The sequence below is a fragment of the Camelus bactrianus genome, chromosome 3, assembly GCF_048773025.1.
Source record: "Camelus bactrianus isolate YW-2024 breed Bactrian camel chromosome 3, ASM4877302v1, whole genome shotgun sequence".
Lineage (NCBI taxonomy): Eukaryota > Metazoa > Chordata > Mammalia > Artiodactyla > Camelidae > Camelus > Camelus bactrianus.
This window is the reverse complement of record NC_133541.1, coordinates 7,973,241-7,992,724: the sequence shown is the minus strand read 5'-3', so window position 1 is coordinate 7,992,724 and position 19,484 is coordinate 7,973,241. Positions and strand designations below refer to the sequence as shown.

The 19,484-nt window shown below is 41.5% G+C and overlaps 1 protein-coding gene across 4 annotated transcripts in view; it reads left to right on the top strand.

Moving 5' to 3' along the window:
• SEMA5A (semaphorin 5A) overlaps positions 1-19,484 on the top strand; it is a 444,304-nt gene that overhangs the window by 396,564 nt on the left and 28,256 nt on the right. The window lies entirely within an intron of this gene.

Below are 19,484 nucleotides of genomic sequence, written 5' to 3'. Positions count from 1 at the left end.
CCGTAGCCTCTGAAAAGAGTGAGACAAAAATAGCCGGGGCAAACAGATGGAATCCAGACGTCAAGAGCCCTCTGCGAGGAGCAGGCACCTCTCCTTATGAAGCTTCTGTAGCTGATTTCTCTCTCTGATCTTCTTGCGGCTGCTAATTGCTTTTAGTGATGAGCCTTGACATCTGGAAGTGATGGGTAGAGGGGAACTCCTCCTGCTCCATGAGCTGTTTTTGGTAATTAATTTCTCTAATGCTTGGTGTGATCCCTTCTGAAATTAATTTCTAAATATGCAAGAAATATTAATTTCTAAATAGTTTTACATATGGAAGAAAAGAAAATTCTCAATGACTTTGGTCACTGATTCATGCCTTCCGTCCCATGCTCTGTCGAATTTTCAGACTTTTTCATCTGCGTATCTAGTCAAGCAAAAAACGCTGACTATTTACTGTGTGTAAAGAACTGTACAAGAGACAGTGGAAGATGAAGATATGCAGATACATTCAAGAAAATTCATAACTGTGGGAGAGAGAATGTCAATCTCATGGCTAGACCATAAGGAGGAAGTCCTTACTTCCTCCAATGGAACAATTAAGAGAAAGCAGGGACTCCAGGGGAGAGACAGGTTACCTCTGGCTGGATGGTTCAAGGGCCCCCAAGGGTGTGGCCAGGACTTGGCCAAGTTAGGATGGGAATGGGGGCTTCTCTGTGAAAGGAACATGAACGAGGCTGCGGATCTAAGGGTGTGGGGAATAGCCTGGGAGCCACGAGTAGTATCATGTGTGTGGCTTGAGGATGCGAAAAGGAATGTGGCAGGACTCAGATGTGGAACAGAAGGTGTTTCTTTCCTGAAAGGTCTTGAATTTGCGGCTCGGGGCGGGGTGAGGGGTGGCGCGGCCACTTGGCTATCATCAACTTGCTGTTGCACTCGCATAGTTGGAGCTAGGCTGACTTTCTTGTGTTACTAGTTCTACAGTGTAACTCCATCAGTGATGTCCAACACATACGCTGCATCGTGTTTCAATTATTTTTCCTTACAGCAAAAAAAAAAAAATTTATTTTACCATCAAAAAGAAGCTATATAATTGTAAATACATACCTGATATCACGCGTGCAAATCTGCATGGATGTGTACGTCTGGACTCCTTATTCTACTTTCCCGCAATCATTACTTCGAGTTTGGTAGATGACTCTAAAACTTAAAAAAAAAACCCATAAATTAAGCTCAATGTTGCCCCCAAATATATCATATAAACTTGGACTTTGTCCTATTTCAGAGAGGAACGTTCTATCACATTAACATGAGATGAATTAATTTGTTTTTAAACTTATTAAATGAAAAAAAGATATTTAAGATTTTAAAGTCAGGGACAATATCTATTTTATTTATGAATGGGTCTTCGATACCTGGCAGAGTGTAAGATGATAAATAAATGAGCCCAGTTATCAAATGTATGCACTCATTTTTTTAAAAGATGATGACAGTTTGGGGAAATGTTATCAACATCTTTTCAAATGATGTGATTATTCCATTATATAGTTCTTATCTACTCTTGGTTCTTTCTTACCGTTTCTTATAAAGGAATATATTTTGTGACTAGTCTTCTTTCACAGAGACTCTTCCTTCCCCAATAGAGCTGACTGTAGTTCATATTTAATTTTTCTTCCCATGATATTAGCTTATGAACATTTCATTTCTTGTTCATATTCTTAAGTTATTTCAAATTCTTCCTAATTAGCTTTACAAGGCTTCTCTAAACGAACCAAATTTAGCACTGGAAGCCAGTATGCCTGCAGTAAGTGTGTGAAGTTCATTAAAATTGGTTTTGATATTAGATTATACTTGGCAGTGACCTTCCAAGACCTTATCAGACCCCCATAGGCAAGACTCGAATATATAGAACTAATGCAGGGCACCCAATTAGAAAAGAAAGTCTGAATTTAATATTTGAAAGTTGCACAGATTCCAATATTTGAGCTCTCCTTTGTAAATAAGAATTTAAAAGTAATGTCCCTGAGCCCTTTTCAGACCATCATCCAGCCTGTTAATCAAATGTTGTTTTATTTCCCTTGATGCATTTCATGCACACAACTGAAGTCCAGCTCTATGCCCTCAATAAGCATGTCTTAAACAACTATGAGTATGAGCCGTGGCTTGGGATGTGGGCTGGGCGGAATGTGAATCTGGTTAAGCTTGCTGTCCTTGACCTCAAGGAGCTCCCAGCCTTGGAGGAGAGACACTGACAACCCGGTAACGTCAACTCCAGCTAGCAAGCGCCATACTGAATAGACAGACGCTACAGGTGTCCTGAGGATGGAAGGGGTCAAGCCTGTAATTTTAAGCCCTCTGTGCATGAGATGCGTTTCTCTGGACAAGCCCCATGTCACCATTTGAGAAGTCTTTTGGGTGTTACTCTTAGAGGTTACCGAGAGTTAGGAGGACCAGTGCTCAATGGGACTTCGAATACAAATGGTGTTCCCAGTAGTTTGCCCCAGCAGGATGGGTTGGCACTGGAATTGGATGATATGCTGGCGTTTCTCTGAGGTTATGTGTGCACGTGGCTTGTTTCTGGTACCCGCCTCCCCTACCCCGCCATGTCCACAGAGGCGTTCCCACTGTCTGCGTGGAAGAATAGAGATTTGCCTGTCAACCTCCAGTAGATTTGTTATGTTTTCCTGTGTACTGCGAACCTCATTGGAACAAATGGTCTTTAGCCTGCACATCCATTAAACTGGAAATGTAAATGCTTCTGGTCCCTTGGGATTGATATTATATTTTGAAAACCCCAATCCCTCAGGCTGTTGAGGAGACGTAATTTCACATGTGTGCCTTCGTGGAGATTCGGCGGACTTCGGCGCACGTATCTCATGTGATCTTGGAGCCTCTCACGCTCTATCTTATCTGTCATCCTTGGTGCTCACAGATCGTGTTATTCTTAGATGCATCCCAGGAATCACAGCATAATGAGAGGAATCTGGCCAAAGGAAACCCAACTTCATCCCGATAAAAATTGTTAATTTTTAAAATTCTGACACTACACATATCTTTTATCTGAATCTTTGCAAAAAAAAACCCTAATTAATGGAAGTTATAACTTCTTCCCCAGTAGTCATTGTTTCTTGTTCTTTAGCAGAATTTAAAATTCCCCATTCGTTGCTCTTATGTTGATATTTGTGTAGGGGAGTCCTCTGAATAGGTGCAGGTTTGAGTTTACTGTACGTTTATCGGGTTTGCCTAATTTGCTTGAAAGGAATCTGAATTAACTGCCAGCACGTGTAATCAAGTTAAAAACAATAAGGGGCTAGTGTAGAGCAGAAAGGTTTACAATCCAGTGCTTTGCAGACATTTTACGTACATCTCAGTGGAAGGCAGATATTTGCTTGACACGGTTTTAAATTGTAAATCATGTCCTTGTAACTGTACCGCAGTGAACTCCTTGGTAAGCCTGAATTTAGAGAACGTTGATGGGATTTTTTTTTATAGTCCTTTCCGCTAGAGAGGGGAGGTGCCCCAGGCAGCCTGGGGATACTTTGCAGAGAACACAGTGAGATTCCAAGCCCCTCAGTGGCAGATGCCCTGTCTCTGTGGTTCACTCCTGCATCCTCAGCATTGTCTCAGTACCTCGTGCAGGGTAGCTGCTCAGTGAATTGTGTGAAATGCACTGGCAGCACTCAGATTAAGGGAGAACTTTCACAAATTAAAACCGGCAACAGATAAGCATTCTCTCAGGGAGTCCCCAAAGAGTCATCATATTTGCAAGAACGCATGCAGAGAAGAGTCATGTCTTCAACATTTTAAGTTGCATTTGTATCTCTCTCCCTTACTTAATCGTTCGCGTGCCGTTTCTCATGGCCACCTCTTCGAGTAGGGGAAGGCATTAGAACTTAGAGCTATAGTTCCAGAGGTGAGATGGATCATAGAGATGGTGGCAGGGATTCTGAGCAGTGGACAGAGAAAGAAATCTGTTTTAAAGTGAGAAACACTGAGGGTGTGGAAAAAAGGGAACCCTTCTACACTGTTGGTGGGAATGTAATTTGGTGCAGCCACTATGGAAAACAGTACAGAGATTCCTCAAAATACTAAAAATAGACTTACCCTATGATCCAGCAATTTCATTCTTGGGCAAGTATCCAGAGGGAACTTTAATTCAAAAAGACACATGTACCCCAATGTTCATAGCAGCACTATATACAATAGCCAAGACATGGGAACAAACTAAATGTCCACCAACAAATGACTAGATAAAGAAGTTGTGCTATATTTATACAATGGAATACTACTTGGCCATAAAAAACAATAAAATAATGCCATTTGCAGCAAGACGGATGGACCTGGAGATTGTCATTCTAAGTGAAGCCAGAAAGAGAAAGAAAAATACCATATGATATCACTTACATGTGGAATCTTTAAAAAAAAAGACAAAATGAACTTATTTACAAAACAGAAACAAACTCACAGACATAGAGAACAAATTTATGGTTACTAGGAGGAAGGGGATGGGGAGGGATAAACTGGGAGTTTGAGATTTGCGGATACTAACTACTGTATATAAAATAGATAAAACAAGTTCATACTGTATAGCACAGGGAACTATATTCAGTACCTTGTAGTAGCTTATGGTGAAAAAGAATATGAAAACAAATATGTATATTCATGTGTGACTGAAGTGTTGTGCTGTACACCAGAAATTGACACAACATTGCAAACTGACACTGTATTTCAATAAAAATATATAAATATATATAAAAGTGAGAGATTCCTGTTAGCAAGTTCTCGCAAGATCACACATCCAGTGGTTAAACTGCTTGGTAAACGGTGCTGGCCCTAAGGAGTAGAAATAGGTGAGACCCAGAGCACTGCTAACCTGTAAGGTGCCCTTGTGTGAGGCAGTCCAAGCTTCCCCTTCCGAGGGCCACAGCACCACAGGCCCAGGTCCTGGCAGGCAGCCGGCATGTGTTAAGCCCCTTCCTCTAAGGACAGACAGCTGTCTGCCAAAACACAAGGCTTCGGAGAAGATGCAGGCTGAATTTCAGCCCTTACATGCCCCTCTGCCAGAATCTCCTTTTTTTTAAATTGAAGTGCAGTTGATTTGCAATGTTGTGCTAGTTTCTGGTGCACAGCATAGTGCTTCAGTCATACGTATATATCTATTTATATTCTTTTTTCATATTCTATTTCATTGTTGGCTCTTTCAAGCTACTGAGTATAGCTCCCTGCAATAGGATATTGTTATTAGGACCTTCTTTTGTGCAGTGTACACGTTGAGCAACCTTGCAGAGTGCTAATTCATCAGACTTTATGTATAAATATAAATTATACATATATAAATATTTACATTCACATGTTCATACTCATAATGTGACATTTATGATGAGCAAGTGGAGAATCTTGTAAATAATACATTTTAGCCTAATGCTATAGTCATTCCAATAGATGCAAAACAAATGGTAAAATTCAACACTCATTCCTAATAGTTTTTTAAAAGTCAACAAAGCATAGAAGGGAGCTGCTTTAACCTTATGGAGGGTATCTATTGAAATGATACAGCAAACACCATCGTACATAATGGTGAAAGGTTGGAAGATTTTTCACTAAGGTCAAAGAAGAGCCAAGGATTCCTGCCAGCACTGCTAACGTTCAGTGTTGTTCTGGAGATCATAGCCAATTCAGTACGACAAGGCAAAGAAATAAGAGTGGTGAAGTCAAGGACCCCTGCCAGCACTCTCACCTGTGTCTCAAAGGTCAGGGACTGCTGGTCAATGGCCAATCATTAGATGTAGGGCAACGTTCATTTACTGTGTGTTTGGCAAATGGCGCCGTGCTGAGCCCCTGCACTGAGCAGGTGGAGTTGGGGCGGGGTGCTCAGCTGGACAGGCTCCTGCCCCCACCCCACTTGAACCAAAGCCACGTGATCTTTATCTGTGTGCGTATTGTTTATTGTTTGAAAGATTGTTCAGTATCTTTAAAGGTCTGGAGGACCACTGAGGAAAAGTTATCAAAGCGCAAAATGCTAAGGCTGGTTTTCTGATGCGTGGACCCCACTAGTGCCATGTTTGATGGAGGAAGAGCCGGGAAGTCTTCTGCTGTGTGACAAATAGCAGGTGTCCAGTGCTGAGTTAGAAACAGAAAGTGAAAGACAGGTAGCAGGTGTCTTCCCAAGTCCCTGGAGACACCCCTGTGCAGAAGGTCCCTGTCCCTGCGTCCTAGGCTGTTTCTCTCCAGGGCACAGAGGTAGCAGGAAGGAGGGAGTGGTATTGGAGGGAGTGGTGAATGTAAGAGAATCACATATTCCAGCAAAGGCAGAGAGGCCTGAAGCCACAGGATGTATTTGTGGATTTACAAGACGGTACCGCATGGCTCTGGTACAGGCCCCCAGATGGGAGGGGTTGAGACAGTGCAGTTGATCTAATTTCCTGAATCTGGGAAGCTCAGCGCTCTGAGTTTTGTCCTGCTGGTGACTTGGAGTCATAGAATTGCAATTAACAGCTGTGTTCTTCGAGGCAGCCACCCCAACCTACCATTCAAACTCTCTTGCATTAGAACCTCTCACATAGTACTTTGATTATTATTTTGTGAAATTACATATATACATATGTTATATATAATTGTATATTATATATATTAAATATATATTTAGGCTTCTATCTGCTGGTGTCATGCCTGCCTGCCCATGTGAACTCTTGTTTGAAAAATCCTTCCATCTCACTCCCCTGACTGCAACATTCTGTCTGATTGTGGGTTAGAACATTTCACGGTGTAATAAAGCCAAGTAACTTCTAATACTGAGGAATGATCTGAAAGAAGAAAACTGGTTTTCTTCTGTCACAAGAGAAGAGAAAACATAGATGTCTATAGTCACCCTAACACATCGCTTGCTTTTCTTACTCTGTAAACTCTTTCCTTTTTTTATTGAAGTGTAGTCAGTTTTGTGTGAATTTCTGGTGTACAGCACAATGTCCCAGTCATGCATATACATACATATAGTCCTTTTCATATTCTTTTTCATTAAAGCTCATTACAAGGGATTGAATATAGTTCCCTGTGCTATACAGAAGAAGTTTGTTTTTTGTCTTATTTTTATATATAACAGTTAATATTTGCAAATCTCAAACTCCCAAATGTATCCGTTCCCGCTCCCTTTCCCCCAATAACCAGAAGATTGTTTCCTATATCTGAGAGTCTGTTAAAAGTATTTTCAGTAATAAGTAAATTTAATTATAACCTCAAGACATTAATAAGCCATTGAATTAAGCTCTGGGAGAGAAGGTTATAAATTTTGAAAATAAATCCATCAGTAGCAGTCTTAGACAGATGATTGTGTTATGATGTTGTCACTTCATTTAGACAGAATATTCACTTCTGTGATAGTTCATTTTGGAAGGATCTTATGAAAGTCATTATGTATTTATATTACTGCATTGAGATGGTGTCGTCTACCCAGAAAGGACCATGCCTTTATCCCCAGGTTGGAGTCCCATCCCTCTCTGGGATCTTGGGGGCCTCCTGTAAATGCAGCTCCCAGCCTTAGGGGGAGAGCCAGCAGAATCATGGGGGAGGTCAGGGAGCCCCACCCCAGCCGTGGGCCTTATGGTGAACCTTGGCCATCGGTTGTGGCCACAGCCTTGGGCAGACTTCTCTCCCACTGTGCTCGCCATCACTCCTGCTGCGACCCTGTGCATACATTTTGAACACATACAAATGGGGCACAAAAACTTTTAACTTTATTAAGAAAAAAACTTAGGATGAAATACCCAACTATTTCGATAACTTATATTGTAACCTGCGGGTCTTTTACTTTCTGCACTGAAGACTTTATGTTTTTCCTAAGGTGGGTAAGATTGCACGGCAGTTGCCATTTGTTTTGCACTTGCAGTGACATTCTGCTGTTAAGGCATGGACCATTTAGCCAGAATTAGATGCTCAAGGCAACTCGTCTGCTGGGTGTGTCCCACCTCTGGCGCTGTGACTGAGGAGGAAAATGCCCCTTGGTATAAAACTGGTTGGTCTGTCGGACACAGCATCCCAGGCTGAGTGGCCCATGGCACTGGCCACAGTGTCAATGAGCAGGTCCTCATGTTATTTAAGATCAAGTCCCTGCTGCATCTGAACTCCCGTTACACGTAGTTGGTGTGGGCGTCTGGTGCTTTCACGTCTCCCCTGAACTTCCCCTGCTTTTTTTCTCCATTAGCATCTGCAGTCCCCTGAGGATGCAGCTTAGCGTCTTGCCCACAGTACAGACCCTCCAACAGTGATTCCTGAAATAAGGATGCGTGGATGGGCGGATAGATGGATAGATCAATGATACTTAGATTTTTCATGCCTGTGTTTTTGTTGAAAATGTTATTTGGATAATATTACTTTGGCTTTTAATTTCAAAAATATAATTGCTAGAAGTTGGATATTTAGGACCTTACCTGTAAGTTTTGGCAGGGTCTATTCATGAAGTAATAGGAATCTAGCCGAACAATCTGAATTATAAGAAGACAGTTACTGAAAGCTCTTTATTTGAGAAACATAATTTCCCACAATAACTTGGCCAAAAGAAGAGCAAAAGAAAATTGTTTCTTGTGCTTTAAATTATAAGCAAAGATGTTGATAAAACATACATGTTTTTCATTTCCCAGTTCCATTAAATGATGGGGTCCTAGCTTAGGGAGCCAAAAGAACACCCGAGAGTTCCAAATATTTCCATACTGGTGAAAGGAAGTAACAGAAGGGCTTTGACCTTGGCAGTGGATGTTCCAAATGCATCGTTCATGATGTAAGAATTTTAGATTAAATAAATGTTCCTACAGCTATCTTTTAGGACACGAAATCTTACCTAATTACTTAAGGAATGTGAGCTAATAAAAAGTCAGCTGCACGTCAACTCAGATAAGAACAAGTTTCGAAGATAATTTTCGGCTAGATAATCACGTTACCAAGGGAGTGAAATCGACATGCAAACTTGGCTGCCAGTTCAATTTAAGCTTATTTTGCCAGTTGGGTAAATCCATTCCCCTGTGTGTAACTCTGCTAGGATATTATGGGATGCTGTGACCATCTGCATTTTCATGGACAGGGGATGACTTCTCAAGTGATCCACTTTGAAGGGCCTCTAATATTTTCCCGCCCTGCGTCCCTTCTTCATTCCCAGGCTGCTGTGCAGGCCAAAGATGCCCCCTGTACCAGGCTCCCTGCGCATCATTGTAAACACCTTGTCTGGTTAACACTCCCAGACATTATGATGGCTTTCTTTACATGCGCATTTTACAGGTGAGAAAGCTAAGGCACTAGGTTAAGGAACTGATGGGAGGAGACCCCCCTAGACAGCCCTGGTTAAGACCGTAGCTGTGCTGTCATCAAGGAATCACAGTGCAGGTGACTAATGGAAAACAGACCAGCTGCTCCCAAGGCTCCAAGTAGGACTCCACAAACAAACACGCTGGGCAAAAGGCAGAAGAAAACTGCTGTCTTCTTAAGCTATCTTCAGGAATCTTGTCAGCTGAGTAGGCAAATAGGAGAAGATATTGTACCTCTGTTTTGGTCTAAGTTCCTTTAGCTACAAAGGCAGAATTAAAAATTAAATCAAAGTAGCCAAATGAGCTAAGAGAAGAAAGTGGTGCTGAATTATTTTAGCATCAACGGGCAGGTGAAAACAAGCTGTGTTTATTTACCAGCCCCATCTGACTCACTTGTTTTTAGTACATTTCTCAAAGGCTCAAAACAAATTGTTTTAGAGATTAATTTCTATGTAAAATAAATGTTTACTTATCAAACAAAGACTAATCATAAGATGTTGGTAAATTACTAACAGTTGCCTAGGTGCTAAATAATAGCCTTTAATACACTACACGCAGCACATTTCTTTCTTTTCAATTAGAGTTTGCCCAAGCCATGAGTATGGGTTTAGCCTGTGTCTTCATGACTGAATTTTTCATAACCCTTCCAGTATTCTAATTTGCGTGTACATTTTCTTGCCAAGAAATTAAGCCACGTTAGCCCACACAAGTGTGGCTGTGTGGCTACAACCATAACATCCAAATCCTTATGGTTATAGAGAGAATTTCCTATTTCTTGTCTCAAATCATATTTTTCTTACAGTTGTATATGTATGGTGAGATACTCACACACAGACACACACACACACACAAGATCATTTTCTAGTAAGAAAGCAGAAGACTATTTGTTGCTATTTTGTACTTAAAAGAATCCAGAGCAACTACCCCCAAACACTGCTGTGAAAGCAAAACCCAATAGTTGTCCTTCCAAAACCTTCATCTTAAATAATACAACCTCAGTTTGGTTTACGTCATTTACTCCAGTTCATCCAAAATTCCTCATAAGAATTCTAAAAATACATACAAATTACTATAGTTTTCAGAAGCAAGCATATGATAGTGAAGCATTTTTTCCTTTAAAAATGGATGAATGGAAGTAAAGGGGGGACTTCCTTTGCTCAAGGTCACCCATTTCAATCGTCAATTTCAGAAGGAAACATTTTTTCCCAATGATAGGTTTTCACTCCTAACAAAAAGTAGTTCTTCTCTCGTTTCAAGGTATTTGCCAGGAAAAGATGTCTGGATGCTTGATGTTCACGCTCAAAGACTAAGAATTTAAGGGCATTATAGTGAGCGAATAAACTAAATAAATGGTGCCCCTCACTTGAGATGCGTGTTTACAGAAAGTCCACAAATCGCAGCCTCTGTAATAAAGAAGGCTTCCAGCGGCAGCACTGACTTTCTTATTCTCTTGGGCTCTCTACAGTATGATAACAAGAAGTGCCTCCCACAATGTGTAAGGAGGGAAGCCAGGTCCATGTTTGTGGATTCACATGCATATATAGCCTAGCACACACGGGGACACATACCTTTTTGTAGCAAGAAAACAGGAATGCTTGCTGCTTTTCGGCTCTTAAAAGAATGCAGGTTAACTGCTGGCTGCAAGTGAACACAGCCGTTAGAAAGGCCCTGAGAGGTTCATCTCCTCCGGACCCCCCTTTGGCGGCGGCAGTGCTGCTAGTCACCCAAATAGAGGAGGAAGTTGCACCAAACAGGCTTTACCCTCAAAAAGCCTGTGGGCTGGGGAGACCCGTGTGCAAACGGTAATGCAGTGAAGATTTACGAACACGGTGCGAGAGAGAATGGTGGCTGCTCAGAGGGGGTCTGCTGATGTGCAAGCGGCTACTGCAGTAGGACCCTGGGTTCTTCCACTTAAAAATATCCACTCTTTTTGTTTCAATATTGCTTTCACACTTTAGAGAATATTTCTATCTTATTTCATTGGGCCTTTAAGAAAAGTAATGGAAGTAAATCAGGACTATTTTTTAAAATCTCTAAATCATCATCCTCTCTTCAGAGGATCTGGGACAGACTGTGTGTCATGTAGCGTTGGAGTGTCCAGTTTTTTTCCCTTCTGTGAACCAGATCCAGGTGCGTGCCCTGAGTGTTTATTTTGGGTCAGCAGACTAACTCCAAAGCAAAATTGTGCATTCAAAAATGTGTTTGTTTAGTGCTTTGAGATCATCTTGTGTAACTCCTCATTTGTCATTTGTTGGGGTGTGTTCTGTGGCACGCTGAATGCTTGTGTGTCCCCCCCCAAATCCACGTGTTGAAAACCTCATGCCTGCATGTGATGGTATTAGGAGGTGGTGAGGTCATGAGGGTGGAGCCCCTGTGAGCGGGACTGGTGTTCTTACAAAAGAGGCCCAGAGACGTAGCTAGCCCCTTTTGCCACGTGAGGTTACACAGAGAGGTCTGTGACTCAGAAGGTGACCCTCATCTGATCATGCAGGCACCCTGATTTTGGGCTTCCAGTCTGCCGAGCTGTGAGAAATACATTTCCGTGGTTTATAAACCACCCTGTCTGATCTGTGGTGTTTTGTTAAAGCAGCCTGAACAGACTAAGGCACGTGCTGAGCATCTAAAGATTTGCAGAGGGTTAGATAGTGAGCCTTGGGGCTGGGTTCTCCCTCCCGCAAACCATCCTGTGGCTCACAAACTTCTCCAAAGCCCAGGGAAGGTAGTTTCAATTCCTTCCTGTTCAAAGGCACGAAAATGCACTGCAGCTAAGGAAACTGACTGTAAGAGGAATGCGGTTATAAAAGAACACAGCTGGTACAGGCAGGTGCCACTTGGCTGACTGTATGAAAGAAAACAGTGTTTTTTAGTCATATCTGATGACAGGTAAGGTTGGGCTGGAAGGCGCACACTTTGTACGTATGATGCATTTACCTACAAATACTTGGTAGTTACTTTCAGTCGCAAATATTCAAACATGACTGCCGTAAAAATAACTGTAATGTTAATTCGCATGCAGGTATCTGCAAACACAACTGTTTGGAATATCACTTCTAAGTCAGCGAGGTAATCACCACTTTTTTAGAAAGAGGCTTGTTCTTCTGTGATTATATATTGTTTAATATTTTATTGGGTATGATTGGTAAACAGTAATAACACTCGTAACATTTGATACATTTTGACAAATGTGTACATTCATGAAACCACCAACACAAGAGAATGAACATGTTCATCAACCCGAAGGGTCTCCTGTTTCCTTGGTAACCCCTCCCTCTTCTATCTCCCTGCCCACCCTGATCCCAGGTAGCACTCATCTTTTGGATTCTACGTTTGTTTTCGTTTTCCATGATGTTATATGAATGGAATCATACAGTGTCACAATGGTTTCTGCTGGCTTCTTTCGCTCAGCATAATTCTTTTCAGATTCTTCTATGTTGTGTATAACAGCAGATCATTTCTTTTCACTGCTGAGTAGGATTCTGTTATTTGGATGTAAGATCATTTGTTTAAATGTTTACCTGCTGATGGATATTTGAGTGGTTTCCAGTTTGGGGCTATTACAAATAAAGCTGTTTTGAACATTCATGTGCAAGGATTTGTAGCAACAATTCCTTTTGCTCTTGGGTAAATACCTAGCAGGGAAATGTCCAGATCACATGGTAAGTTATGTTTAATTTTAGAGGAGAGTGTCAAATAGTTCTCAAAACAATTGTCCCATTTTACATTCCTACCAGCAGGGTGTGAGGGCATCCCCGTTGCTCTGCGAGCTCGCCAGCATTTGATGTTGTTAGGTTTGGGGTTTCTTCTGTTTTGTTTTGTTTTAGCTGTTCTAATACATGTGTAGTGGTTTACTTGTGGTTTTAATTTACTGTTTTCTAAAAAATGACATTGAGTATCTTTACATATACTTTTTGCCATCTGTGTATCTTCTTTGGTGAAATGTCTCTTCATAACACTTGGTAGTTGTTTTTTAGTGTTGAGTTTTAATTTGTTTTATATCTGATGGATACGAGTCTTCTGTCAGACATCTGATTTGCCGATACTCTCTTGGGTGTGACTAGTCTTTTATTTTCTTAACAGTGTCTCTCAAAAGCAGAGGGTCCTGATTTTGACTATTTTTCTTTCTTTCATGAGTGATGCTTTTGGCATTGTATCTAGGAAATCTTTGCTTAACCTAAGGTCACAGAAATATTCTCCTAGGTTTTCTTCTAGAAGTTTTATGGTGTTAGCTATTGGGCTGTGATCCATTTGAGTTTATTGTCATAGGGAGAGCAAGCTGTTGATCAAAGTTCCCGGTTTCGCCTGTGGATAGCTAGTTGCTCCAGCACTACTTTGCTGCAGACTACTTTCTCCACTAAATTGCCTTTGTACCTTTTTGAAAAATCCATAACCCACGTACATATGGCTCTATTTCTGGGCTTTCCATTCTGTTCCTTTGCTCAGTCATTCGATTTTAATGCCACAGCACTTTGATTATTGGAGCTTTACAATGAATCTTGAAGTCAGGTTGTATAAGCCTCTAACAATGCCCTTTCTTTGCAAAATGCTTTTGTTGTTCTAGATACTTTGTATTTCCATATGAATTTTAGAGTTCACTTGTCAAATTTTATTTTTTAAAACAGCCTTCTGGAATTGTAACTAAGATTCCTTTGATTCTGTAGCTCATTTAGAAGATTCAGTTTCCTTTAAGTGTACCAGTCATACACATATTTTGTGAGACTTATTCCTAAGTATTTCTTATTTTTGATAATATTATAAATGTCATTCTTTTAATTTATGACTGCTCATTGCTAGTACATAGGAACAAAATGAATATTTTATATTGATCTTATATTATTTAGCTTTTACAAAAACATGCAAGCTTTAACTTTTAAGTAAGATGTTGCTTATATGTTTTTAGTAGCTGTCCTTCGTCAGATTTAGGAAATTCATTTTTATTCCTAGTTGATTCAGAGTTTTTATAAGGAATGGACTTTTGGATCTTATCAAATGGTACTGTATTGAAATGATCTGTATCTGTTGAGATGTTCATATAGGTTTACTTCCCAGAATGTTAAATATGGTGAATTACATTGATCCAGGTTTAAACGTTACTGCAACCTTACCCCCGTGACATCCTCCCTATGTAATTACGAGACATTAACTTTTTTTATGTAGTTTGGAGTTTTGTTTTTTAAAATCCTGTTATTCATTTTTGTATCTAAGTTCGTGAGGAATATTCACATGTAGTTTTCTTTTCTTCTAATATCTTTGTCTGGTTTTGATGTCAGATTAAAGCTGACCTCATAGAATGTTGTGTAGAGTTGATTTTATTTCTTGCATCTTCCGTGTTTCTACTTAATATGTTCAGTCTTCCTTCCTTCCAGCTCCTTGGACGTATGCAATACAATTATAACTATTTTTAAATGTTCTTGACTACAAATTCTGTCATCTATGTCATTTCTGTGCCAAGTTCAATTGACTAACTTTTCTCTTCATAATAGGTTGTTTTTTAACAGCTTCTTGGCATATCTGGTAATTTTAGATTAGATGTACGTGAGACATTGTGACCTTTTCCTTGTGCTTTGGACACTCCTGTATTTCCCCAAACATGCTAGAGCTCCTCTTTGAGACAAGATCAAGTTATGTGAAATCAGTGTGACCTTTTTGGTTTTTGCTTGTTTAAGCTTTGTTAGTTGAGATCGGGGCAGAGGTTGGTCTGGGATGATTTCTCCCCACTAGGGAAGCGAGACACTTCTTGGTACCCTACCGGATGCCAGTGAGTTAGGAAGCTTCTCAGGCTGGCTCTTAGGAGCAAGCACTTCTCCCAGTCCTTTGTGAGCCACATGCCCTGTTCCCTCTGATCTTCTTCGATGGATCTCTCCCCACCCATGTGTCGTTTCTTCCACCGGCTTCTCACAGCTGAATACTTGGGGGGGGGTGCAAAACGGTGAGGAGCTGGGGTTTTCTCCTTGTGCAGCCCTCTCCTTCTGAGAACCCCAGCTGCTTTAGCTTCCTTCAGTTCTCAGCTCTGCCTCTTCAGTCACTCTTTGTCCTCCACCACCACCTGGAAATCTTCTCAAGGTTGTAGGCTGGGTCCATTGTGGGGCTCATCTCATGTTTCCTTCACCTGGTGATCCCTGTCCCTCATTGCCTAATGTCCAATATCTTCAGAACTGTTCATATATATATATATATATCTGTTGTTTTTGGTGGAAGAGTTAATTCCATTTCTGTTGCCCAGCTTGGTTGGAAGCAGAGGTCATTCTGTGACATCACAATCTTGAGTGCATTATCCCCCTTTCCTTCCCTTTCTTGCTGGGATCACTAAACTGATTTCCTAGACCTCCTGTCAATCTTTGCTCTGTCTCCACAGGCTCCTGGGATCACAGATTGATGTCTGTGCACGTGCTTCGGTGCTTTGGCCCCTTGCAAGCACAATTGCGACACTTCCTTGTTTCTCTTATGCAGAACGGCTTTCTGTCTTGTGTGACGCACTTAGTTACTGAAAGAAAATTTGATAAGTGAATATGTAAGCCATGAGTATTCCATACGAGAATAGATTTAGTTCATACCTTCATCCATTGATAAAATCCCTTTAAGCGTGATTTTCTTACTTTGTGCCAAACACATGGTATCAACGTTCTGCTTGGATTGTCACCATTTATCTATTTCACTTTCAACTTATAGACTATGAGATATTTTTGTTTCCTCAGAGGAATAATAAACAGCAAAACAAGGAGAGCCCTGCTTAGCCATCTATTTTTTCCCCAAGTTTATGCAAATTCCACCAGAATGGGTTTATTTGTGAATTGATCGATATGACTTATCCAGTCATCAAAAGTTAGTATTATTATACTTAAGATTGCTAATATAAGATAAATATGGCAGAGTTCTTGCTCTTGACAATTCTGCAGTCTGTTGGTGGAGGCAGAATTATAAATACACAAATGTCGGTGAAATACGTGCATTGAGTCTGTGAAACAGGCCTGAGATGCCGGTGGCCTGAGTTAGAAGAGACAGTTAAGGTGGGGAGGAGAGAAAGAGCCCCAGAAGCCATGTCTCTAGGACTTGGCCTAGAAGTGAGGGAGACCAGCAGGGAGCCCCCCCAGATTTTCATATTAAACTTTTGAATGTGTGGTTTTATCACTGTTGACTGGGACAGAGGAAACACAGGCAACGCATTTGGAGAATCGTTTAAAATTGCTTTAGTTATCACGCTTTTTTTTCCCTTTGTTGTTCTTGACCCTTTTTTTTTGCCCTTTTGCTGTTGTCTTCATTTTTATTTTTTTCCAGCTTTATTGAGAGATCATGGACACATAGCATTGTGTAGGTTTCAGGTGCACACTGTGTTGATTAGATACATTTATAAATTGCAAAATGATGACCACCATAGCATTAGCTACCACCTCCAACCTGGCACATAATTACCATTTCTTTTCTGTGGTGAGAAGGTTTAAGATCTACTGTCTCAGCGCCATTCAAGTATATGATACAGTATTATTAGCCATAATCACCATGCTGTACATTAGCTCCTTGTACTTACTAATCTTATAAAACTAGACGTTTGTACCCTTTGACCACCGTTTTCCCAACCCCCCAACCCCCAACCCCTGGTAACTTCCACTCCACTCTGTGTTTCTCTGAGTTTGTCAGTGTTAGATTCCACCTATGAGTGAAATCGTATAGAATTTATCCTTCTCTGTCTGACTTATTTCACTTAGCATAATACCCTCAAGGTCCAGCCAAGTTGTTGCAAATGGCAGGGTTTACTTCTTTCTCATGGCTGAGTAATATTCCACTGTGTGTGTGTGTGTGTGTGTGTGTGTGCGTGTGTGATCTTCTTTATCCGTTAATATGTTATTGGACCCTTAGGTCGTTTCCATATCTTGGCTGTTGTGAGTAATGCTGCAATGAACATAGAGCAGACACCTCTGTGAGATCCTGGTTTTAATTCCCTTGGATGGACAGCAGAAGGGGGACCAATTTAGTGACCATTCTTATCTGCTGTTTTCCACCAGAATATTAAGAATCCTTTGTGGCAGGTGATAGTAGTTAGTTCCCTGAAATCACCTTTAGAATAAATTCTTTCTTAGCATTAATGTAACGCCACTCAATTATATTCAGATTTGGCTTCACTTGGGTCATCACAGTCTTTCTATTTGACTTCTAGCAGTGGGTCCTCAGTAAATTGCAGCACACGGGTTCTGTTACGCCTTACAACTACTCACCATTGAACTGAATCACTTTATGATTCAGGTCATTACTATCAAACAGGTCACTTATACTATTCCTCAGCATTTCATAATTGGATATTTCAGATGAATGCATCATAATGAAATCTTCCAAAGCTGTTGAAAAGAGGAGTCCTGAGACTCAAGTTGGATTTTGTACAACGAGGAGATAAAGGGACATAAGGACAGACTGTGTTATCGGAGGTTTAGGTCTAAGGAGCCAGAATTGATCTTCTTCCCCCTTGAGGTGTGCCCACGTCTGGGACACGTGAACCCCCACCCTGCCCTGCTGAGCATGTCACCAGCACACAGAGGCCAACCCAGGCACTGGAGCCAGCTTTAAAATATATGTTCCACTCATCTATTTCAAAAACAAAACTTTATCTCCACAGAAGAGGTGAAAGTTCTAGTTGTAAGGAAGCTCAGGACTGCTGCGAGTGTCCTCTGGGATTGTTTACCGAGACGTGGGATCGCACTGTTTTGCACGTGCTGTCCAAGTTGTGAACGCCTCAAGACCCGCGCTTTTTTAGCAGCGTCGTTAAGCACAGCTTTCGGTCCATTTCGGCAAGGAGCCCCTGGACAGCCAGGCTGGTGCCGAGCGGTGGAGGAAGACACGCGACCTTTTCAGTCTGGGGCTGACCGTGCTGCCACCCTGCGGGCCTGGAAGGTCCCAGAGCCGCTTTATTGCATTCCTGTCTCATGGTCTCCATTTCATTGTCTAGTCTTTCACACGATCGTGTTTATGGCATTCATTGGAGCTATTTTTTTCATTTAAAGGACAGCATCCAAAAGATGCTATAATAAAAGATACTGTGAACAGAGGGAAATGCAATCATCTGTCTTGCAGTGCGTGCTGGTGTGGAGGTGAGGGCGGCCGTGTGGGCCCGGGAAGGAATGCGAGAGGCATTGAAAAAAGCAGTGATGATCACTTACGTATTTCCTGCAACGACTCCTATGAAGCCACAAACATGAAGAGTCCTGAGTATTGTTCCTTGTAAGCATTTTTGAAAGATGGATTCTGAGTCAGTAAAACTAGTTCGAGTCACTGAAATCATGACAAAATAAAGTTTTAATAGGGCTTCCAGTTAAAGCTACTGCTGTGGACACATGTGGCTACTTTCTCTCCTGCTGAGAACTCATTTACACAGCGTTTCTGAGGCAGTTTTATTTTGAAAAGCATGAACCAAGTAACACAGTTCTTACCGCATCCACATATCTGACGGGAGGGGTGAACTCATGGCAAGTTCATAGCAACTGGACAACCACCCTCACAAAGCAGGAGAGCCCTGGGCTTGGGCTGGAAGGGGGTTGGACACGGAACAGAAATCCATCGATTCTCCACACCGTTCAGGTGCGGATGGGGTTCATCTAGCGATAAGTGTGAACGCTGGGTTTGGATGGAACCAGGAGTGCAGCACGCATGGTGGGAGATGGGAAGGCTGCATCAGTGCGGGAGACACAGGGAGCGGGGTACGGAGTAAAGAGCTGAATCCCTTTCCTTAGGGCTTGGATAAGGGGCGGTGCCTGCTACTGGAAGATGCTTCTTGTGGCTCGATGGGATAAATATCCGCATATGGAACTGAAAGGGTTGGGGGCAGCATTTTCCTAATAAATCTTAGAGAGTTAACTCCTACTTTATATGTATGTTTAGCATTGGTAAAATTATTTTAAAAGCATGGCCGTAATTGGGTGTATTATGGGTTGTGAGTTTTCCCTCTCATGAGACATCCTTTATTATCGAATAGAAGGACTGTGATCTAGGGCTGTGCTCAAGGTCAGACTGTGGCCTCCGTAGATTTGGCCTCTTTGCTGAAGAATAACAATTCTTGCCAAATTAACCATCCTAAATTTATAGTCCTAAATTCCACCACCCAGAAATGGCATGCCCCACTTGCCAGGGTCCTCCCACCTATGTTTGTAAGGGAGGAACCTGGTACTGAGGAAAGGGAGGTGAGATTGAGACATGCCGTCAAGGTATTAACCAGAGAAATCTTGTAAAAATTTC